The sequence below is a fragment of the Pseudophryne corroboree genome, chromosome 3 (genome assembly GCF_028390025.1).
Source record: "Pseudophryne corroboree isolate aPseCor3 chromosome 3, aPseCor3.hap2, whole genome shotgun sequence".
NCBI classification, from domain to species: Eukaryota; Metazoa; Chordata; class Amphibia; order Anura; family Myobatrachidae; genus Pseudophryne; species Pseudophryne corroboree.
This window is the reverse complement of record NC_086446.1, coordinates 113,904,939-113,909,938: the sequence shown is the minus strand read 5'-3', so window position 1 is coordinate 113,909,938 and position 5,000 is coordinate 113,904,939. Positions and strand designations below refer to the sequence as shown.

Genomic DNA, 5,000 nt, shown 5'->3' with positions numbered 1-5,000 from the left:
CACACTGGATACGCCCAATCTCATCTGGTCTTGGAAGCTAAGCTGTGTTGCGCCTGTTTAGTACTTGGATGGGGGACCACCTGGGAATACAAGGTGCTGTAGATATTTTTATACTGCCAACACCGTTCTGTTGATGCATTCCATTTTCAAACGTATTCATTTATGAACCAGTAGTTAGAAGTAGAAAAGTTCTAACAGAAACCACAAAGCTCATCTACAGCCACACCACACTGGATTCTCCCAATCTCATCTGATCTTGGAAGCTAAGCAGTGTATTGTGCCTGGTTAGTACTTGGATGGGAGACCACCTGGGAATACAAGGTGCTGTAGATATTTTTATACTGCCAACACCGTTCTGTTGATGCATTCCATTTTAAAACGTATTCATTTATGAACCAGTAGTTAGAAGTAGAAAAGTTCTAACAGAAACCAGAAAGTTCATCTACAGCCACACCACACTGGATACGCCCAATCTCATCTGATCTTGGAAGCTAAGCAGTGTTAGGCCTGGTTAGTACTTGGATGGGAGACCACCTGGGAATACAAGGTGCTGTAGATATTTTTATACTGCCAACACCATTCTGTTGATGCATTCCATTTTAAAAAGTATTCATTTATGAACCAGTAGTTAGAAGTAGAAAAGTTCTAACAAACCAGAAAGTTCATCTACAGCAACACCACACTGGATACGCCCAATCTTATCTGATCTTGGAAGCTAAGCAGTGTATTGTGCCTGGTTAGTACTTGGATGGGAGACCACCTGGGAATACAAGGTGCTGTAGATATTTTTATACTGCCAACACCGTTCTGTTGATGCATTCCATTTTAAAACGTATTCATTTATGAACCAGTAGTTAGTAGAAAAGTTCTAACAGAAACCACAAAGCTCATCTACAGCCACACCACACTGGATTCGCCCAATCTCATCTGATCTTGGAAGCTAAGCAGTGTATTGTGCCTGGTTAGTACTTGGATGGGAGACCACCTGGGAATACAAGGTGCTGTAGATATTTTTATACTGCCAACACCGTTCTGTTGATGCATTCCATTTTAAAACGTATTCATTTATGAACCAGTAGTTAGAAGTAGAAAAGTTCTAACAGAAACCAGAAAGGTCATCTACAGCCGCACCACACTGGATACGCCCAATCTCATCTGATCTTGGAAGCTAAGCAGTGTTGGGCCTGGTTAGTACTTGGATGGGAGACCACCTGGGAATACAAGGTGCTGTAGATATTTTTATACTGCTAACACCGTTCTGTTGATGCATTCCATTTTCAAACGTATTCATTTATGAACCAGTAGTTAGAAGTAGAAAAGTTCAAACAGAAACCACAAAGGTCATCTACAGCTACACCACACTGGATACGCCCAATCTCATCTGATCTTGGAAGCTAAGCAGTGTTGGGCCTGGTTAGTACTTGGATGGGAGACCACCTGGGAATACAAGGTGCTGTAGATATTTTTATACTGCCAACACCGTTCTGTTGATGCATTCCATTTTAAAACGTATTCATTTATGAACCAGTAGTTAGAAGTAGAAAAGTTCTAACAGAAACCACTAAGCTCATCTACAGCCACACCACACTGGATACGTCCAATCTCATCTGATCTTGGAAGCTAAGCAGTGTTGGGCCTGGTTAGTACTTGGATGGGAGACCACCTGGGAATACAATGTGCTGTAGATATTTTTATACTGCCAACACCGTTCTGTTGATGCATTCCATTTTCAAACGTATTCATTTATGAACCAGTAGTTAGAAGTAGAAAAGTACTAACAGAAACCATAAAGCTCTTCTACAGCCACACCACACTGGATATGCCCAATCTCATCTGATCTTGGAAGCTAAGCAGTGGTGGGCCTGGTTAGTACTTGGATGGGAGACCACCTGGGAATACATGGTGCTGTAGATATTTTTATACTGCCAACACCCGTTCTGTTGATGCATTCCATTTTCAAACGTATTCATTTATGAACCAGTAGTTAGAAGTAGAAAAGTTCTAACAGAAACCACAAAGCTCATATACTGTCACACCACACTGGATACGCCCAATCTCATCTCATCTGATCAAGGAAGCTAAGCAGTGTTGGGCATGGTTAGTACTTGGATGGGAGACCACCTGGGAATACAATGTGCTGTAGATACTTTTATACTACCAACACCGTTCTGTTGATGCATTCCATTTTCAAACGTATTCATTTATGAACCAGTAGTTAGAAGTAGAAAAGTTCTAACAGAAACCATAAAGCTCATCTACAGCGACACCACACTGGATACGCCCAATCTCATCTGATCTTGGAAGCTAAGCAGTGTTGGGCCTGGTTAGTACTTGGATGGGAGACCACCTGGGAATACAAGGTGCTGTAGATATTTTTATACTACAAACACCGTTCTGTTGATGCATTCCATTTTCAAACGTATTCATTTATGAACCAGTAGTTAGAAGTAGAAAAGTTCTAACAGAAACCATAAAGCTCATCTACAGCCACACCACACTGGAAATGCCCAATCTCATCTGATCTTGGAAGCCAAGCAGTGTTGGGCCTGGTTAGTACTTGGATGGGAGACCACCTGGGAATACAAGGTGCTGTAGATATTTTTATACTGCCAACACTGTTCTGTTGATGCATTCCATTTTCAAATGTATTCATTTATGAACCAGTAGTTAGTAGTAGAAAAGTTCAAACAGAAACCACAAAGCTCATCTACAGCCACACCACACTGGATACGCCCAATCTCATCTGATCTTGGAAACTAAGCAGTGTTGGGCCTGGTTAGTACTTGGATGGGAGACCACCTGGGAATACAAGGTGCTGTAGATATTTTTATACTGCCAACGCCGTTCTGTTGATGCATTCCATTTTCAAACGTATTCATTTATGAACCAGTAGTTAGAAGTAGAAAAGTTCTAACAGAAACCACAAAGCTCATCTACAGCCACACCACACTGGATACGCCCAATCTCATCTGATCTTGGAAGCTAAGTAGTGTTGGGCCTGGTTAGTACTTGGATGGGAGACCACCTGGGAATACAAGGTGCTATAGATATTTTTATACTGCCAACACCGTTCTGTTGATGCATTCCATTTTAAAACGTATTCATTTATGAACCGGTAGTTAGAAGTAGAAAAGTTCTAACAGAAACCAGAAAGTTCATCTACAGCAACACCACACTGGATACGCCCAATCTCATCTGATCTTGGAAGCTAAGCAGTGTTGGGTCTGGTTAGCACTTGGATGGGAGACCACCTGGGAATACAAGGTGCTGTAGATATTTTTATACTGCCAACACCGTTCTGTTGATGCATTCAATTTTCAAACGTATTCATTTATGAACCAGTAGTTAGAAGTAGAAAAGTTCTAACAGAAACCACTAAGCTCATCTACAGCCACACCACACTGGATACGCCCAATCTCATCTGATCTTGGAAGCTAAGCAGTGTTGGGCCTGGTTAGTACTTGGATGGGAGACCACCTGGGAATACAAGGTGCTGTAGATATTTTTATACTGCCAACACCGTTCTGTTGATGCATTCCATTTTCAAACGTATTCATTTATGAACCAGTAGTTAGAAGTAGAAAAGTTCTAACAGAAACCACTAAGCTCATCTACAGCCACACCACACTGGATACGTCCAATCTCATCTGATCTTGGAAGCTAAGCAGTGTTGGGCCTGGTTAGTACTTGGATGGGAGACCACCTGGGAATACAATGTGCTGTAGATATTTTTATACTGCCAACACCGTTCTGTTGATGCATTCCATTTTCAAACGTATTCATTTATGAACCAGTAGTTAGAAGTAGAAAAGTACTAACAGAAATCATAAAGCTCTTCTACAGCCACACCACACTGGATATGCCCAATCTCATCTGATCTTGGAAGCTAAGCAGTGTTGGGCCTGGTTAGTACTTGGATGGGAGACCACCTGGGAATACAAGGTGCTGTAGATATTTTTATACTGCCAACACCGTTCTGTTGATGCATTCCATTTTAAAACGTATTTATTTATGAACCAGTAGTTAGAAGTAGAAAAGTTCTAACAGAAACCAGAAAGTTCATCTACAGCAACACCACACTGGATACGCCCAATCTCATCTGATCTTGGAAGCTAAGCAGTGTTGGGCCTGGTTAGTACTTGGATGGGAGAACACCTGGGAATGCAAGGTGCTGTAGATATTTTTATACTACCAACACCGTTCTGTTGATGCATTCCATTTTCAAATGTATTCATTTATGAACCAGTAGTTAGAAGTAGAAAAGTACTAACAGAAACCATAAAGCTCTTCTACAGCCACACCACACTGGATATGCCCAATCTCATCTGATCTTGGAAGCTAAGCAGTGGTGGGCCTGGTTAGTACTTGGATGGGAGACCACCTGGGAATACATGGTGCTGTAGATATTTTTATACTGCCAACACCGTTCTGTTGATGCATTCCATTTTCAAACGTATTCATTTATGAACCAGTAGTTAGAAGTAGAAAAGTTCTAACAGAAACCACAAAGCTCATATACTGTCACACCACACTGGATACGCCCAATCTCATCTCATCTGATCAAGGAAGCTAAGCAGTGTTGGGCATGGTTAGTACTTGGATGGGAGACCGCCTGGGAATACAATGTGCTGTAGATATTTTTATACTACCAACACCGTTCTGTTGATGCATTCCATTTTCAAACGTATTCATTTATGAACCAGTAGTTAGAAGTAGAAAAGTTCTAACAGAAACCATAAAGCTCATCTACAGCGACACCACACTGGATACGCCCAATCTCATCTGATCTTGGAAGCTAAGCAGTGTTGGGCCTGGTTAGTACTTGGATGGGAGACCACCTGGGAATACAAGGTGCTGTAGATATTTTTATACTACCAACACCGTTCTGTTGATGCATTCCATTTTCAAACGTATTCATTTATGAACCAGTAGTTAGAAGTAGAAAAGTTCAAACAGAAACCATAAAGCTCATCTACAGCCACACCACACTGGAAATGCCC

The 5,000-nt window shown here is 41.4% G+C and overlaps 15 non-coding genes and 8 pseudogenes across 15 annotated transcripts in view; all 23 read left to right on the top strand.

Moving 5' to 3' along the window:
- The window catches only part of LOC134891978 (5S ribosomal RNA), a 119-nt pseudogene extending 14 nt beyond the window's left edge, over positions 1 to 105 (top strand).
- A 107-nt stretch (positions 106 to 212) lies between these two features.
- Positions 213 to 333, top strand: LOC134893411 (5S ribosomal RNA; annotated as a pseudogene).
- Positions 334 to 440: 107 nt separating this feature from the next.
- Positions 441 to 559, top strand: LOC135064634 (5S ribosomal RNA). The gene has a single exon (XR_010250939.1). It is a non-coding gene; the product is annotated as a 5S ribosomal RNA (ribosomal RNA).
- A 105-nt stretch (positions 560 to 664) lies between these two features.
- LOC134895512 (5S ribosomal RNA) lies at positions 665 to 785 on the top strand (annotated as a pseudogene).
- A 104-nt stretch (positions 786 to 889) lies between these two features.
- LOC134893342 (5S ribosomal RNA) lies at positions 890 to 1,010 on the top strand (annotated as a pseudogene).
- Positions 1,011 to 1,117: 107 nt separating this feature from the next.
- Positions 1,118 to 1,236, top strand: LOC135061360 (5S ribosomal RNA). Its single transcript, XR_010247743.1, has one exon. It is a non-coding gene; the product is annotated as a 5S ribosomal RNA (ribosomal RNA).
- A 107-nt stretch (positions 1,237 to 1,343) lies between these two features.
- LOC135058418 (5S ribosomal RNA) lies at positions 1,344 to 1,462 on the top strand. The gene has a single exon (XR_010244847.1). It is a non-coding gene; the product is annotated as a 5S ribosomal RNA (ribosomal RNA).
- A 107-nt stretch (positions 1,463 to 1,569) lies between these two features.
- Positions 1,570 to 1,688, top strand: LOC134885511 (5S ribosomal RNA). The gene has a single exon (XR_010169623.1). It is a non-coding gene; the product is annotated as a 5S ribosomal RNA (ribosomal RNA).
- A 107-nt stretch (positions 1,689 to 1,795) lies between these two features.
- Positions 1,796 to 1,914, top strand: LOC135070203 (5S ribosomal RNA). The gene has a single exon (XR_010256375.1). It is a non-coding gene; the product is annotated as a 5S ribosomal RNA (ribosomal RNA).
- A 108-nt stretch (positions 1,915 to 2,022) lies between these two features.
- LOC134897435 (5S ribosomal RNA) lies at positions 2,023 to 2,146 on the top strand (annotated as a pseudogene).
- Positions 2,147 to 2,253: 107 nt separating this feature from the next.
- LOC135059581 (5S ribosomal RNA) lies at positions 2,254 to 2,372 on the top strand. The gene has a single exon (XR_010245982.1). It is a non-coding gene; the product is annotated as a 5S ribosomal RNA (ribosomal RNA).
- A 107-nt stretch (positions 2,373 to 2,479) lies between these two features.
- On the top strand, positions 2,480 to 2,598 carry LOC135062757 (5S ribosomal RNA). The gene has a single exon (XR_010249102.1). It is a non-coding gene; the product is annotated as a 5S ribosomal RNA (ribosomal RNA).
- Positions 2,599 to 2,705: 107 nt separating this feature from the next.
- Positions 2,706 to 2,824, top strand: LOC135064814 (5S ribosomal RNA). The gene has a single exon (XR_010251114.1). It is a non-coding gene; the product is annotated as a 5S ribosomal RNA (ribosomal RNA).
- Positions 2,825 to 2,931: 107 nt separating this feature from the next.
- Positions 2,932 to 3,050, top strand: LOC135069437 (5S ribosomal RNA). Its single transcript, XR_010255618.1, has one exon. It is a non-coding gene; the product is annotated as a 5S ribosomal RNA (ribosomal RNA).
- A 107-nt stretch (positions 3,051 to 3,157) lies between these two features.
- LOC134890266 (5S ribosomal RNA) lies at positions 3,158 to 3,276 on the top strand (annotated as a pseudogene).
- A 107-nt stretch (positions 3,277 to 3,383) lies between these two features.
- Positions 3,384 to 3,502, top strand: LOC135069782 (5S ribosomal RNA). Its single transcript, XR_010255964.1, has one exon. It is a non-coding gene; the product is annotated as a 5S ribosomal RNA (ribosomal RNA).
- A 107-nt stretch (positions 3,503 to 3,609) lies between these two features.
- On the top strand, positions 3,610 to 3,728 carry LOC134885510 (5S ribosomal RNA). Its single transcript, XR_010169622.1, has one exon. It is a non-coding gene; the product is annotated as a 5S ribosomal RNA (ribosomal RNA).
- A 107-nt stretch (positions 3,729 to 3,835) lies between these two features.
- Positions 3,836 to 3,954, top strand: LOC135064437 (5S ribosomal RNA). Its single transcript, XR_010250744.1, has one exon. It is a non-coding gene; the product is annotated as a 5S ribosomal RNA (ribosomal RNA).
- A 107-nt stretch (positions 3,955 to 4,061) lies between these two features.
- On the top strand, positions 4,062 to 4,180 carry LOC134887893 (5S ribosomal RNA; annotated as a pseudogene).
- Positions 4,181 to 4,287: 107 nt separating this feature from the next.
- LOC135070202 (5S ribosomal RNA) lies at positions 4,288 to 4,406 on the top strand. Its single transcript, XR_010256374.1, has one exon. It is a non-coding gene; the product is annotated as a 5S ribosomal RNA (ribosomal RNA).
- Positions 4,407 to 4,513: 107 nt separating this feature from the next.
- Positions 4,514 to 4,637, top strand: LOC134897526 (5S ribosomal RNA; annotated as a pseudogene).
- Positions 4,638 to 4,744: 107 nt separating this feature from the next.
- LOC135059579 (5S ribosomal RNA) lies at positions 4,745 to 4,863 on the top strand. The gene has a single exon (XR_010245980.1). It is a non-coding gene; the product is annotated as a 5S ribosomal RNA (ribosomal RNA).
- Positions 4,864 to 4,970: 107 nt separating this feature from the next.
- Positions 4,971 to 5,000, top strand: part of LOC135062756 (5S ribosomal RNA) — a 119-nt gene continuing 89 nt past the window's right edge. Inside the window, exon 1 of the ribosomal RNA XR_010249101.1 lies at positions 4,971 to 5,000. This exon is cut by the window's right edge and continues 89 nt beyond it. This is a non-coding gene — a ribosomal RNA (5S ribosomal RNA).